Raw genomic sequence first — 17,115 nt, 5'->3', positions numbered from 1 at the left:
AAATGGTAGCTCAGTGAATATGTAGCAATGACCAGCCCTGATTAGAACAAATTCTCCCTTTCCTAATTCAAAGTCTTGGCCAGGTAACTCTTCCATCTGCACCAGTAACTAATATCTCACAAAATGAACATCCAGCAAGAACAGTGACTGCCTTTTCTACAAATTTTAGCAGGAAGTCAGCAATTATTGTCTCCTGTGGGCACCCAATTTTTAAGAAGCTGTAAGAGCAAAAATGAGCAGTAGGCTTCCACACTTACACCATAGAAGGGATGGACTTGACCTGAAGAAACTTCAGACTCCATAAGCTCAGAGAGTAGATGGTGATAACACTAACAAATGATTGTTATTTGTCTTGAAGAGTGAATGTATGTAGGGGTGCCTAGGTGGCACAGTAGGTTAAGCATCTGACTCTTGATCTCTGCTCAGGTCATGATCTCACAGTTCGTGAGTCTGAGCCCCACATTGGGCTCTGTGCTGATGGCATGGAGCCTGCTTGAGATTCTGTCTCTCCTTTTCTCTGCCCCTCCACTGCTTTTTTTTCTTCTCTCTCTCTCTCTCTCTCTCACTCTCTCTCAAAATAAATAAATCAATTTAAAAAAGAGTGAACGTGTGTACAATCATATATACAATGACCACATCCACTATTCAGAATGTATCAAATGGTAACTTTTTTTTTAAAGTTTACTTATTTATTTTGAGAGAGAGAGAAGAAGAAGTGGGGGAGAGGGAGAGAGGGGGGCAGGGAGAGAGAGAATCCCAAGCAGGTTCTGCACTGTCAGCACAGAGCCTGATGTGGGGCTTGAACTCAAAAACCATGAGATCATGACTTAAGTCAAGGTTGACGCTTAACCAACTGAACCACCAGGCACCCCTCAAATGGTAATTTTTAAGTTTTTTTCATTTGGGAACATAGTAATTTCTAAAATGGGAATTATACTTGGTCACAATAGCAAGCATAATAAGGAGAGTCCTCTCTATTAGGTAAAAAGAAAGACAAATGGAATTAAAAACTATCTGAATTAGAAGGGATTTTAAAATCTTCTAGGCAAAGATAAATTCCATTTCACTCTTTTGTTTTGTTTTGTTTTGTCCCCCAGCCATGCTTAAATCCTACCAGGAATATTGACATCACCAGTTACTAACAAAGGTCATGGCATTTCCAACATACCTACAGTAATATTTCAATCATTACTTCTTGGATGTAAATGTAACAGGACTTGTCTCTGCAACATAGGAAACTTCTATCCACAAAATCTCACTATAGTAGTATCTGAAAGAAAAATCTGGGCACTTAGTCCTTTCTGTGTTCTTAATAATACTCATTTAGGTTTCAAATGCTTTAAATCAGACTAAAGAGTTGTCTTTTATTCCCTACCAGGTGAAAAACACATCTAGAAAAAAATAATAACCTGCCTTAAGATTAGATGACAGCATGTTACTCAAGCAAAGAACCGTGCAATTGCCCAGAGATGGTAATTATAGACCGCAATACAGACAATTAGTATTTGCTAAGCAATGGGAAATTTCATATGTTAAGCTGTCATAACAGTAGGTTTTATTATTAGGCGATGCTGTAGTTTAATGGGCAAACTTTGGACTGGTGTTAAAAGGTCATAAATTAATTTTGTAATTGACAACCATCTTGCTTGTGATTACAGACAAGGTATCTAATTACTTTGCTCCATCATCTGTTGAAATACAAATACTCATATTTTTAAAGGACAGTTTAAATTATATGTACAATAAACCCATTTATGCTAAGATACCAAGCAAAAATTAGAAAACAAAATATCCACCTGCATATCACTTTGGTAGGACCTTACTTTTAGGGTTATTCAGTCTTTCTGGGCTTTTTTTTTTCTTTTCCTTAAAATGGAAGCAACAATAGTACTTCACCTCCTCGAGATGTTATGAAGAATAACTCACATAAGATAATGCTTATAAATCACTGAGGAATGTACTTGTTATCTAAAAATGCTTGGTGAATATTACTTCTGTGACATGTATTTACTATTTAAAATGCCCTACAATGGACGAAACTTTTTCTAATGTTTAGGATAACTGTCAAGGTAAACCATGGGTTCTGAGAGCACTTGTTGGGAGGAGCACTGGGTATTAGGTGTAAGTGATGAAACACTAAATTCTATTCCTGAAAACAATACTGCACTATATGTTAACTAACTAGGATTTAAATAAATAAAAAAGTAAAGGGAAAACAAGAAAAAATAGGCCATGAAATTGTCCTCAAAATAAAGGTATAAGGATACAAATGACTCATTAGAATATATGAAGTTTGTATTTACCTAAGAGTATTTTACAATTGATTGTGAGAAGCAAGGCTTTTCTCTAAAGTCTCATTTGTTCTCTGTGGTCTCTTAACAGATCTTCCAAATAGTAGCACTAGTTTGAAATTCCCTGAAAACTATAAATAATGTAGGCTCATGGAAAAAATTAAAAGGGTGCAATTACCTGTCTATTCTGATGAGAGGTACTAACTGAATACAAAGGCATCTACACATAAAAAATATTACATTTCAATAAGAAAACAACCTTAAAACACATTATTTTAAAGTTTACTTATTTATTTTGAGGGGTGGAGGGAGAGAGAGAGAAAGTGGGGAGGGGCAGAGACAGAGGAGAGAGAGAATCCCAAGGAGGCTCTTCACTGTTAGCACAGAGCCCGAGGTGGGGGTCCAACTCATGAACCATGAGATTATGGCCTGAGCTGAAATCAATAGTTGATGCTTAACCGATTGAGCCATCCAGGTGCTCCCTAAAACACATTTTTAAAAACATACTATAGAGTCATAAAGGCAAATGGGATTTGAAAAGACACATAGCATGAGCTTTTATTTCAGGCTTGAAACATTTCTGTAATATTATTGATAGCTAGTCACTCAGGCCATGTTTATATACCATCAGTGACTGGAAACATCACTTTCCAAATCATCTCAAGCTAAAGTTGGGCAAAAGAGGAGCCATGGCCATAGAAGAAGCACAGGTTTTTGGAGTGGGATACACTGGGTTTATATTCTGGTTCAGCCACGTATGATGAGTGTCCTCAATAAAAACAGTGGTACTAAGTCTCAAGACTCTTCATACGTAACATGTAGGGGATGGTCTCTACCTCTGGTAGCTTTCTGAGTTAACTTGTCTAGGCCAGTTATTGAATTAAACACTAAGCCAGGTGTTGCTGTGAGGGTATCTTGTAGATGTGGCTAACAGCCATGAAGATTTCTTGGGGAAGAAGAAGCTCTGTCTCAGGAGTGCCTATGTTGCTCAGTTGGTTAAAACTCTGACTTTGGCTCAGGGCATGAACTCACAGTTTGGGAGTTTGAGCCCCACATTGGGCTCTCTGCTCTCAGCACAGAGCCCACTTGGGAAAATCTGTCCCCCTCTCTCTGTCCCTTCCCTGCACATGCATGTTCTGCTTCTCAAAAATAAATAAAAACACTTCAAAAAAGAAGCTGTGCCTCAAGACTGTAGTCAACTCCTGCTGAGTTTCTGGTCTACCCTGCCCTGCAGGTTTTGAACTGGTCTGACACCATTACTTATGTCTCTCTTTTGTGTACTTTCAAAGGATGGATGGATGGATGGATGGATGGATGGAAGGATGGATAGATAGATGTTTAAAATTTTTCTATGCAATGATAAATTCCATCTCATTTTTTTCCCATCAGGAATAATGACACCACAAGTTTCTAAGAAAGCTCACAGCATTTCATTGTGTTCACAACAATATTTGAATTGTTACTATCATTACCACGTATTATATATGAATATATTATTTAATGCATTTAATATAAAATTAGAGATATACAAATGTATACAATGTATAAATATGATATATAATAATATCCTATTGGCTTTGTTTCTCTGGAGAACACTGACTGACAGACTACCTCATAGGAATCCATCTTTTGGAAATAAAAAGGCACTCAATAAATCTGACTCCTCATGGCCCCTTTCCAAACATTCTCTAAAAATGGTTTTCCTGTAGCCTCTTCTGCTAGTCAAAGTTCTACCAGAGTAAGTGTAGTGAATAACCCTAGACTGGATATGGTATTGGTACTATAAATAATATCACTAGGACAATTGACAAATTCAATATGGGCTATAGCTTGAAGTATTGCCCTTAATAAATACAGTGTATTTATAAAAGAGAATATTCTTGTTTTTAGGAAATATGCACTCAAGTAATTAAAGGGTACAGAAGCATGACATATACAACCTACTCTCAAATGGTTCTAGGAAAAGATGAATGTATGGAGAATTATAAAGCAAATGTGGCAAAACTATAACAATTGTTGATTCTCAGTAAAGAAAACATGTAAATGCCCTGCACTATTCTTTCAAGTTTTCTGTGTGTTTAAGATTATTTTAAAATAAAAAGTATAAAAAAGAGGCAAGTGGAAAAGGGAAGTAAAATGGTACAAATGGACCCAAAACAAAGCCTTGGTCTTGTTAGCACCTTTCTCAGAGCACCTGACCTAGTTTGTGTTCTCTGGCAGTACTCTTTGCTTAAGCTTTAAGGCGTTAGACCATCAGACTTATTGATAATCTTGTGCCTTACAAACTGACTGATCCCATAGTCACATTCAAAGTGGGAAAAGGGTTTGGCATCTGACATAATCTGACTGAAGCTTGAAGATGGAAAAACACAGTCATTCTTCCATCACTGGCTTATATTTCCATGTTTGGCTGACTTAGTCGCAGTTTTAAAACTTAATGTAGTTTAATAACATTTAAACACAGTCTGTTTTTTCTTCAACTTGTTCAGGATTTATGTATCATTTCAAAATCCCTCCTAAGTTAAAGCTTGCTAAAGCTGCTTCTTGGGTAAAATGAGGCACCAAGACAGTCCAACAGGCCCCATTTGACAAAACACCCCAAGAGCACCATTTACTTTGGGGCATTGTAAGGAAGTTGTCAGCACATTACTTGAATAGTAAAATGTTTCACAGAGAATGAACTTTACTCAGATGATTACTACCAAAAAGTTATAACTTCCGGATGAAACTTCTCACCATTTTCTCTGATGCAACTAATTGTGACCCACCTAAAGGAAATAAAAAGCCATGCAGATCCTGCTGTTTTCAGAGTGAATGAGCCTCAAAATTCCCAGATTGCTCTCAGAACTCAGTTTCCTAGAAAATGTACATTTGGTTAGATACCCTATCATTTCAAGTCCAAAGAACATAAAAGTGTTTCTCTTTTCTCTTCTCCACCTCAGAGTTCTTGTTGCGTGTACATCTCATGGGTTCTCTCTTCCATTTTCTTGACATTTGGATGTCTATGGCCTCTTGATCCACAGGAAATCGAACCAGAAAATCAAAACTCAAACCAGGTTCAGCTCCTTGCTCTCTGCCTCTTCAGAGATCACAAGGACTTAGGTAAGAATGTCTGTAACTGCCTGTGAACCTTTCCCTGACTCAGTCATTCCTGTCCTTTGTGCCCTGAGTAAGCCCTGACCATTATTAATGCCCACCTCAAAGTAGCACATATATCATCATCCTGCACCACAGGACAGCCATAAACATCTTAAAATAATGTACTAACTGTGCTCCTTTGCACATCTATCTTGGGCAAACCTATCACCAGAGTACAGAAAAAAAATGTTAAAGAATTGTGTTACTCATGTTTTCAGAGTACAGAGAGGAACTGAAGAATGGGTTCTTCCAGATTTCGAGATGGTGGGAAAAGTCCTGTTGATGTAGAGTGGGCGAGACTTCATAACTGCACCTTTTCCGCTATAGCAAAGTTACAGATTGTCTCAGTTTGTATTTCAGAGTTAAGATGCTTCATAAATCTCTGTTCTTTTTGTTTTTGTTGTTCTTGATGAAGCATTTAACTTCATTAGTGTAACAGACATTTTCTCCTTTCAAATCTTGTTTCACTTGATCAATCCTATACATGACTGCCTAATTGATCTTCCCTCATTTTATTCTTTAGCTTAAAAACTAATAAAACTCCCAAAGCTTTACATCAAGAATGAATTTCAGACTCTCTTATCCAGGCTTTAAAGTTCTTTGGAATTTGCTACAACCCCCCTTTTCAATAACTTTCCTCCAATAACTTTCTTTCACGCTGGCTTTCCACATCAATCCAGACAAACTGGGTCATGTATTGTCCTCTAAATACACCTTGTTCTCCTCCACCTGTGGGCTCCTGTGGGCAATCTCCAGCCTACAGTGCCATCTTAACCCTGATCTGACAAGATTCCACCAATCCTTTAGGTCTGGTTTCAATGTTTCCTCTTTTATGAGTCCTTAATGATTACCTCAGACACAAACTCTTCCTATTCTGTATTTCTGAAGTAGTTCTCATATGGCTAAATAACCCGTACTTCCACTGTGAACTCCAGGAGGTCTCAGTCTCCTTCCAGGATATGGAGTCTAGTGCAGTGTCTAAGAGCACAGGCTCTAAACCCAGATAACACAAGCTCAATTCTTGCCTCCTCCATTTCCTGGCTTATGATCTAAGCAAATTACTTACTAATCTTCCCTAGCCTCACTTTTCTCATTTATAAAATGGGGATTTAAAGAGGTTCTCCTTTTACACAAGGATTAAATGTGTTAATATATAAAAAACACTTAGACTAATGCCTTACAACACAGTATCTACTATGTGAGTATCTGCCAATATTGGTGTTATTTCTGCACATCCCTACACACATACAAATGCAATAGTGCTTTGCATATAAGGATTCTAAAAATATAGGTCAACAAATATCAGACTAATCCAGGCAGCTTATGGAGATGTGCTCTTGATTTTCTACAGTCATTCATCTCATGCACTGACAAAATTGGGGGAACTGATTTTTAAGAGGAAGATGTTTGGTTAAACACTTCGTTGGCTAAAACTAAATAAAATTTTGAACTAAATTATAAAACTAAATCTGTGAAGTTATTGGAGATAAAGAATGAACAACCTTATAAGTTAGATACTCAAAGTCCTGCAGGAAAGCTTGGTGACATAACTCTAGAACAGAGTTGGCATGACACAGCTAAGAAGATAAAATATCACCTTCCAGGTTTTTAGGTTCTCACATTTGTTGAGCTGAGTGATTTCATAAGAAAGTCAATGTGTGGGAAACCAGGGGTCCTAGATTTATTTCTGACTTGTCAGAGAGTCCATTTTGAGTATAAGAAGATTCTCCACATGGCCTGAAATAAAACCGTGGTGATATTTTTTCCAAGGAATTTTTTCTGATTTATAAAATAATGTATATCTAATTGACAAAAGGCTATAAAGTTAAATCACATTATTACATTTTAAATCAACTGCCTTTCCCAAAAGAATTAAAAGCACATCAGATCAGGACTACATAACCACTGAACATGGTTTTCCACCTGTCAAAGTGGAATTACAATACACTCTTTAGGCAAGACATGTCAATACCTGGAAAATCACTTATCCCTGATTACTACATTCTCTAGTTATGCATCATCTATATGGAGGGATCATTTTGAATCCAAGGTTTAGTGTACAAGTCCTGAGTGATTTTCTCCATTTATCTTTTTCATCTCATCCCTTCCTCATCCACAGCCCCAAGTCATGAGCACACACAAGTACTGGCATTTCCCAGAATGCACCCTGTTCTTCCCAGCCCCTCTATGTCTGCACATGTAGCACCTCTTTTCCCCTCCTGGCATGGCAAACTTCCATACATCCTTTAAATTATAGTCCCTATGTCACCATTTGCTCCTTTCTAGATTTGTCTGAGCATGGTTAAACATCTCCATCTCTTGTGTTTCTGTAGTGCCATAATCACACCTCCATTGTTTTGCTATTACAATCACTTATTCATGTATCTACTACATGATTGAACCATGAAGGCCCAGAGGACTGTGATGCGGATCAATTCATCTGTTGGTCTATTGTATCCAGTATGAAGTAGGTCCTCAAAAAATACTATTTCAACGAGTGCATGGATGAATTTCTATCTCTTTCTTAATGGAGCATTCAGCTTTCTGTCCATGTAAATCTCCTACAGATTCAACATATCTTACTTTTATATAAACCAAATCTGTTTTAATTTTCATTTAAAATGTCATGTTTGTCACCGACATCCATTTATACTTTTCAGAACACTTTCTTCATTCATTCCAAATTCTCCCCCAAATTACTTAGGGGTTTTAAGGACAAAGTGACTGCTCTCATGCCTAATATAGGATCTCACATTTGACAGCAAAGTAAGTATTCTGAATTTCAGAACCAGGATTTTTATCAATAATTCCTCCCCCGTGCCCACCCTTTAATCACAGAGTATTTGCATATGTACACAGTCCACTGTGCTGGTGTATTGTCTTTTCCCCAGTTTCATTAGTATAGCCATTCACTGATCCATTCACCAATCCATCCATCCATCCATGCAGCCGACGATTCCTGTTAAGCACTTATTGCCTATCAGGCACTGAGCTCAGGCCTGGAGATCCAGTGATTAAAAAGACTTGCCCTCACAGAGCACCCAGTCCACAGAGCAAGCCAAATAACAACCACCACCACCACAAGAGATAACACGCGTTCAGTTCTAGACAACAGTGCAAAATACAAAGGATGGAATGCAGGAAAGCACGGATTCTCTGATACTTTGTAAAGACAGATTTGAAATACCTCAAATGCCATACCTGTAAGGATCCGAGGATACCCTGGTGTCCCCCCAGTTCATCCTCTCCACTGACTTTAGCAAAGGAACAGGAACCACATCCTAACCTCTCCACGGAATCTCTCAGTGACTCTCAATTACAGTCAGGAAGCACTTTATTTGAAACCCACAGAGCCCTTTCCCCCTCAGCTAGCCTGTGGGGTGATGAAAACATGGGAGCCGAGCCTATCAGTGCTCATATCAAGCAGCTGAAAAAGTTGTAGCCCATGAGTCATGGCTCTTTTCATGTGTTTCCAGATCTGTGGGAGGAGTGGCCTTTGGCTGGCAGCACTGGCAATCTAGCACCTATGATCATCACTGGGTGGGGGGCAGGGGAGAGAAAGATGCTAGAGCCACCAGGAGAGCTACATAACCCTCCCACCTCTCTAAAGTGTGCATATCCCCACTGCCACCACCAGACCATGCCTCAAAATAGTGTGAGAGCCAAAACCCACATTTTCAAAAAAAGGGACAAATAAATTAAGCTTCTCCCACCCACCTCCCTTATGTGCAGCTAAGGAAAATCAAATGAAATAAACAAGCAAATTAGCAGCTGGTAGGTGAGCTTCAGATCATGCATATGTTTTGAAGGCTCTGCCAAAGGGCTCTTCCCGAATTGGATTTGTTCTGTTGGGAAGATAATAATTAGTGATCATATTACTAATATTAAGGCCTAACATCTATTGAAAGCTTACTGTGTACCAGACACCAAGCTTACAATTTACATGCATATTCTATTTAACTGTTAGAAACTTCATGAGCTATGACTGTAATCCAGACTTTACAGATGAGGAATTTAAGGCTCAGAAGGTCCTACCCATTTGCCACGGTTCACACAGGTAGCAGGTCCCCGAGTGGATCCCATGCCCGTTAATGTCTGAAACCTGATGCTATTACACAATATACTTTCTTAAACAGGAAGGAAAATATTCAAGTAAGATCATTAAAGCATTGGCATTTTTCCCTATCATCAATTATTAAGCAACCTATAAATTCATGTGATTTACATTTCAGCAGCAAAGTCCTCTTGCCCCCTTGCCCTGTATTGGTAAGAAACAGTAAAAAGAAAATACTTAGGACGTGAGTTGATCACAGGGGGAAAAATAATTTTTCTCCATTGTTCCTAGTTTCTTTAGGGAATGTTTCAGCCAAATTACTACCTTTATAGACACATATTTACAAATGCCTTTTATCTAGTAAGGCATTGGCTTTATATTATTATTTAGCATAATTTAGAAGGAATTTTCATATTTAGAAAGGAACAAATATTTTTAGTGTCTGTCATCTGCAGTCTAGAAGGTTCCCAATAAAGAAAAACATAGCTCCTGGGGCGCCTGGGTGGCTCACTTGGTTAGGCACTCACTTCAGCTCAGGTCATGATCTCATGGTTCATGGGTTTGAGTCCTGCATTGGACTCTGTGCTGACAGCTCAGACCCTGGATCCTGCTTTGGATTTTGTGTCTTTGTCTCTCTCTGCCCCTACCTCACTTGTGCTCGTCTCTCAAAATTAAACGTTAAATTTTTTTTTTTAAAAGACATAGCTCTTTATTTTTTTTTCAATATATGAAATTTATTGTCAAATTGGTTTCCATACAACACCCAGTGCTCATCCCAAAAGGTGCCCTCCTCAATACCCATTACCCACCCTCCCCTCCCTCCCACCCCCCATCAACCCTCAGTTTGTTCTCAGTAAGACATAGCTCTTTAAATAAGAAGTGAGAAATCTGGTATTTTCATTTAACAGTTATTAGTTAGGGCACCTGGGTGGCTCAGTCATTTGAGCATCTGACTCTTGATTTCGGCTCAGGCTGTGATCTTCCAGGTTGTGAAATCAACCTGTGGGCTCTGCACTGACAGTAAGGAGCCTCTCTCTGCCCCTCTCCAGCTCTCACTCTCAAAATAAATAAATAAACATTAAAAACAAGTTATTACTCTTCCTCAGAGATCACACAGAACTTGTAAATAGCGTATCTGTAGAATATTGAAGATGCCTGGATAGAAGGAGATTTAAATAGCTTTAACCATTTTTTAATTTAAACTGGAAACCTCCCAGAAACCAGCCCTCTAAAAAGATCACAGAGTTTTCAGGTGGGGTAAGAAACAGACCTAGAAAAAGCCCTCCCATGGAACTCTGAATGCTGAAGAAGAAAGCAAAACATGGCTGTATCCATTCTGATGCCTTCAGTATCTGGGGCAGTTGGAGAGAAGAGAGGGGTCTCCAACGAAGCCCCTGAAGGCTTTTTACTCAGGGAGCTCTTCAACTGTCCTCCGCCTATAAAATCCCAACCTGGCTTCAACTTGGAGAGTTACCTGGTCTTTAGGTGCTTCTGATGCACATCAGCTTATTAAAGACTTTAACCTCTTTGGGGGGTCACTTGAATTAGTTTCTTTTGACATCATTAATTATATGCCTCTCTGCATTAGAATGTAAGCTTCTTATTAGTCCTTATCACTAGGATCCATCTTTCTGGTTCTCCACCATCACTAGAACTTAGAATAATGCCTCTCTCCTGGTAGGCACTCAACAAATATTTGTGGGCTGACTTTTATTTTAAAAGGGAAATAACTCCTTCCTAACAACCTATACAATTGGTTCTTGCAGATCATGTGAGCTACCACTTGTACTCTGGCTCCTTGGAAAAGAATGTTTATTCCAAACGCCCTAGTTATCTTGCTCTTGAATGCAGCCCCAGTAAATGAAGCTTCTTATAATTCTATTTACACTGATTTTATGGCCTTAACTATCAGTTAATCCTGTCAGAGGAAAAAGCATAGTGGTCCTTTTGTATAGACAAATGAAACAGGGCTAAAATTAACCACACTTGAAAAAGGAAGCCACAAAAACTATACAGAATCTTCCATTCAGGGAAAATGGTCACTTAATATTTTTTGCTAACCAAGCCCTTAACAGTGAGCACTATTTGAAAAGCTCTCAAATACCCTGCAGCCCAGGAAAGTCAGGAAAGGACTGCACAAAAAATTCCAAGCTACCAATCAGAGGAAGGAGGCCATCAGATTGAATTCTGTCATATTATGTCCATTTTGCTTTGTTCCTTACTATTTCATTTAATTAACTCCTTCTGCATAAAAGGAGGTTAGGATTGTGGAAGAATTGTTACTATGACTTTGGGTAAGCAAGGGTCCCATTGGTACAAAAAGGGAGGAAATGCTTTAATCCCTTAGTAGGAGCTACAGCTAAATGAATGGTTCCTGGCATTGATACTTAGAAAGTAAGCCTGACAGAATCTCTGTGATCTTCTGACATGACAACGTTTACACTTTTATGGACCAACAGGAGGACAGAACTAATTTCTTTAGCAAATGCTCCAGGCACAGTTATTATCTCCCTACCTGGAGAGCAATGGACAAAAGGAACTCGATCTTCCTCCAAATGCTAAGTCCCATTTGATGGCAAACAGACTGAGCAGGGGCCAGACTTGAGCTACAGAGAATAGTTAAGGGACCATTGTATCAATCCAGGAGCAGAGAGGATGGGGAAAATTGGACATATTTGAGAGCTAAAGTGGATTTAGAATTAATATTTACTGTTGATGATGGTATATATGAACATATTCTTTAGAATTCATGTTATTGTATTACATCAGTGACCAAAGCATAAAAACATTAGTTCTAACGGTATTTGTCAAAATTATGTTTCTAAGACACTAATTTATTTTCAGCCATTCTCTCCTCTGTTCCACCGCTGCCCCTTATGCAAACCTCTATTGTATTATTCTAAGTTCCATTTGTAAGAGTACAGTTACAAGAGTAACTAAGGTCTTTTTATGAGGATTTTCTTTTTTTCCGGAAATTTGAAAATGCATGACTAATGTTTGGGTTACAGTGACATCCAGATATATTTGATAGCACATTTTAATTTTTCACTGAGTCCATAAATAACTTGGAAAACTTCCTCCATTATAAATTAGAAGAAAACCACACGCATAATGCTAACTGAACTGCGCATATTGCAGATTTTTCTTCATTTGTCTCTTAAAATTGGATTTATCTCCCAATTATTTCAAACTTCCAAGACAAATTCACATACAATTTTATTAAAATGCAGTTTCTTTGTGGGCTACTTTTGCTAGGTCAAACACATTCACTCAGTTAAGATGAAGTGAGATTAAACAAGTTTTACATGAAGCAGTAGGAATGGTAGCAGAGTAGCTTGCTTCCTCAAAGATGGCACCCTCTTGCAACACCCAACATGGTATGTCATTTCTCTCTTCCAACCAACTTTAAGATGTTGCATTTACCACTGTCATCTTTCCTCAACAGTAGCTCATGCCCTTAGTGGTGCTCAAGTATATTCACAGCAGTTTTAACAGGGTCTTGGGAATGAATTAAGTTTGTTGCTCATAGGCATTTAGAGTAGATAGAAGGTTTATCCTCCTTCAGCTGTAGAGAAAGCTTTTACCGATTTCCTGTCATTGTGGGCATCTTCATTTCTGGACCCAAGTCATGTCTATTTTCAGTTCAGAATGCTGGTCTTGTCTCCTCTGAAGTCCATTTTCTAGATAGAGCAAGTCAAGACTACTTGTTCCCCACCCATGTCAGTCCTCTATGACTTCAGTCTCTTCTGTCTTCAACACTTCTTATGTTTGCCTCATCCTCCTTTATAAAACCTATTTCCTTTTTCCCATATGATCTCCTTTAATTCTTAAACTCTGCCCCTAAATTATTGAGGGCACAAGAAATACCACACACATGATCTCTTCTAGCATTAACATGCCAAGGCAAACCACTCAAGTCAGATTCATCACAAGGTACTAAAATTAAAAAAAAAAAAAAAATCAAGGCCTGTGACTTTAAAAAATGTCAGGTTAAGTGAATATCAAAAAATGTCAGGTGAAGTGAAAAGAAGGGATTTTAAGAAGTGAGAGACCCACCATTCATGTTTTTCCTATCTGTGTATAGTATGGAATCACTATTATCCAAAGACATAGAACAGAGTGGGAAAAATTCAATGCTGACTTGATGCTATGGAGATCAGGGTGTGGAGCAGAGTATAGTTAGAAGAGGGTGGCAATGGTATATGAACTACACATATCTGCTCTTGATTCCTGGCTCCTGGCTCAACTGTTAATGTGTCACGTTGGGCAAATTATTTAAACTTTATAAGCTTTAATTTTGATTTACATAAAACAAACAAATAATACTTCCTCATAGAGCTTTTGAAAATGAAAGATAAGTGAAGTGCTCACTGCATGGCTCGAGTCAGAGGGATTTTACTATCAAAAATTCTGAAATCTTCGTATCAGGAACCTACTATTTTTGGATTTTTAATGTGATGCAGCTCTAGGCTTCTTTAATTTTGGCACTTATTTCCATTTTTTTAAGTTTATTTATTTATTTTGAGAGTGAGACAGAGAGAGAGCAAGCAGGGGAGGGGCAGATAGAGAGGGAGAGAGAATCCCAAACAGGCTCTATGCTGTCAGCATGGAGCCTGACACGGGGCTCAATCTCACAAACTGTGAGATCATGACCTGAGCTGAAACCGAGAGTTGGGATGCTTAACCGACTGAGCCACCCAGGTGAACCCCGTGATATCCATTTCTAATGTAGTTGTCTACCATCCTTTTAATGCACCCACACTATAGTCACAGTGCTATGTTCACGGTTTCCCATACAGACCACAAATACTTCTTTGTCTTCACTCATCTTCATTTTCAGTACCACCTCTCCCCACTATCTTCCTCTCTCCTTATACACCTAGATCCTGCCTCATGAAGCTTTCCCAGATTGCACCGTGGCTCAGTCAACTCACCTTTCTCAAAATATCTATTCGGTATGTAACATGCCATTTGCCCAAATCCTCTCTTGGGTCTTGCGCTAGGTATTTTGAGATATCACTGAAGGGAATCAACATGGACTCAAAAATATGAATAGTCACTACTACCCTTTCCTTCTTCGTCGGTAACACTGATATTTCAGTTAGGTGCTGCTACCTTCCCTGAGCACTGATGTCTCTGCATGACACCAGGGATACTTCCAGACCCTACCTGTTTGAGTACTATTAATTAGCTGAGTAGCCAGCTCCTTGTTTGGGTAGTCAGTGATTAGCCAGTGATTAGTGTTTGAGCAGCCAGTGGAACCCTCCAGTTCCTCAAATGGACACTATTCCTTAGGCAAAGTGGGAGACAATGCCTCCGTTCCATTTGCTATCATCTATTAAATGATAAAAACTTGGTATCCATGACCTTATAGATGTAAGAGTAATATCTCATGAATATTAACATATTACAGAGGAATTTAAGCTCTATGTCACAGTTCTTTATTTCTCTTTAAAATTCTCATATGACTCATTTGTGAACGGAAATGCTATGTTGGGGACAAATTCAACCAGCTCATCACATCACTCTGCCCCTCTGATGACTAAGACTTGCTTATTAGGTCAGGTTTGTCTACTGATTCTCTTCGTTTAGATTTTTTCTTCTTGGAAGCCCCTCAGTCCCCAGCTCTGGAAGCTGCCCCCAAGGAATCTCAGGTTTTCCCAAATACGAATCTTCTAAATGGATGTAGCTTAGGCATAATCACAGAACACACTATCTTCATATCATTTATGCTGTCCATTTTACCCTTAATCATTTACTCCTTCAAGTCATAATTTAGTCTTTTATGTGTTTTTTGTCTTATCTCTCCATCTGGATTGTACGTTCCCTTGGGACAATGAAGGGAGTATCACAAGATCTGAGAAGGAAAACACTATGTTACAACATTGTAGATATTAATAAATATTTTCTGAGTGATTTTGGGGGAAATGTTAAATGAAGCAATAGACAGAATGGCAAAGAATGGACATCTGAAGATGATATGAAAAGTGTGCAGGCAGTGCTCATTAATTCAGCAAACATTTATTGGGGAGGTACTAAATATTCATCACTTGGGTAGTTACACCAGGGACAAAAGGAGATCTCAGTCTAACAAAGGTATTCAGTATGTTCAAAGGTATATCTTTTTTTTTTCTTTCATGACTGTAACAAATATAAACTTAGGGTAGTATGGGAATGAAGGCATGCAAAGAAACCCAAGAATGTTAAAAGGTTATGAATTTCATTTCTTACCAATAAACACAGTGTACTACTGATGAAGTTATTAGATCACCTAAGGATCATCTTTGTGTGATTTCCTTTATGTATAGCTACTACTTGGAAGTTTGTTTCAATGAAGACAACATCCCTTTGCAGAAGTACAGAGTTCAGGGCAGAAGTAAAGCACCTTCAAGTTGTTTAGATGTCATGGTGATCTGAATGGTTGGTCTTTATATATCCAGTAGTAAATACATTTGGTGCTCTCCAATTAAAGAACTGGGTCGTTCTCCCTACAGGCAATTCTAAGTGGGTAAAGGCAATGTGCCAGGCCAGTACCCAGTTTTCTGTAGTGACTTTCCTTTTGGATAAGTGCAAAATGTGTGTTTTTCCTAACAGTCACATGGCAAGTGCCTAAATCTTCCCTAGAATAGTCAGACCTTGAATTGACTCACATTTAAATATTAAAACCCAGTGATTGTTTTGTCTATAACAAATAACCCTTATATCCCTTTTTCCTAACCACATAAGATAAACAATATAACATATATCCTACAAAATTATTTAAAATGGTCCTTTTAAAGAATTTCATTCAAATACAAAATATCTGCTGACCTGCAAACTCTGAAAAGTAGCTGTTTTAATTTTGTTTTAAACAGGAAGAGTTACTGAAAATGAAGGTAGGTGGGATGTGAATGCATGGGCAGAACAGGGTGAAATTTACAAATACCTAGCACACACTATAAATGTCACTCTTTGCCAGTAGGAAGATAATTTTATTTTAAAACATTAGAATAGAGTGTGCAATTTGGAAATGCTGGCAAGGAATTTTACTTCTTTTTTTTTTTAACACACTTAATTATTGTTGACAGAGACAGACAGAACATGAGCCGGGGAGGGGCAGAGAGAGAGGGAAACACAGAACCTGAAGCAGGCTCCAGGCTCTGAGCTGTCAGCACAGAGCCCGACGAGGGGCTCGAACCCATGAACCACGAGATCATGACCTGAGCCTAAATCTGACACTTAACCGACTGAGCCACCCAGGCGCCCCTAGGAATTTTACTTCTAATTTTTTTAATGTAATATTCAAATTTGAATGTCAGTCTAATTGATTACTAAACTAAATAAGAGAGTGCATATCCTTTTGTTTTGACCAAAGCCTCAACTGGCTATTAAAATATATCCACTGTGATAAAATGTCATGTGCCTATTCATTCTTTCATCCATTCATTAATTCACTTATTCATAAATACCTATTAAGGGACTGTTAGGTGTCAGGCTTTTTTTTTTTTTTTTAATTCATTCACTTATCATCACTTCTTTTTGTCAGGACTTATTTTAGGGGTAAATATTCCTACAATAGGTAAGAACCAGTTCTGGGCCTTAAAATGTTTTTAATCTGGTGGGAAAGGGAAATAGAGATGGGGACACTAATAC

General features: G+C 38.3%; 1 non-coding gene across 1 annotated transcript in view; it reads right to left on the bottom strand.

Annotated features, from left to right (window-relative positions):
* LOC106977833 (uncharacterized) overlaps positions 1 to 17,115 on the bottom strand; it is a 228,850-nt gene that overhangs the window by 9,992 nt on the left and 201,743 nt on the right. The gene's annotated exons all lie outside the window — the stretch shown is intronic.

This window comes from Acinonyx jubatus, chromosome D4, assembly GCF_027475565.1.
Source record: "Acinonyx jubatus isolate Ajub_Pintada_27869175 chromosome D4, VMU_Ajub_asm_v1.0, whole genome shotgun sequence".
Taxonomy (NCBI): domain Eukaryota; kingdom Metazoa; phylum Chordata; class Mammalia; order Carnivora; family Felidae; genus Acinonyx; species Acinonyx jubatus.
This window is presented reverse-complemented; position numbering and strand designations above follow the sequence as displayed.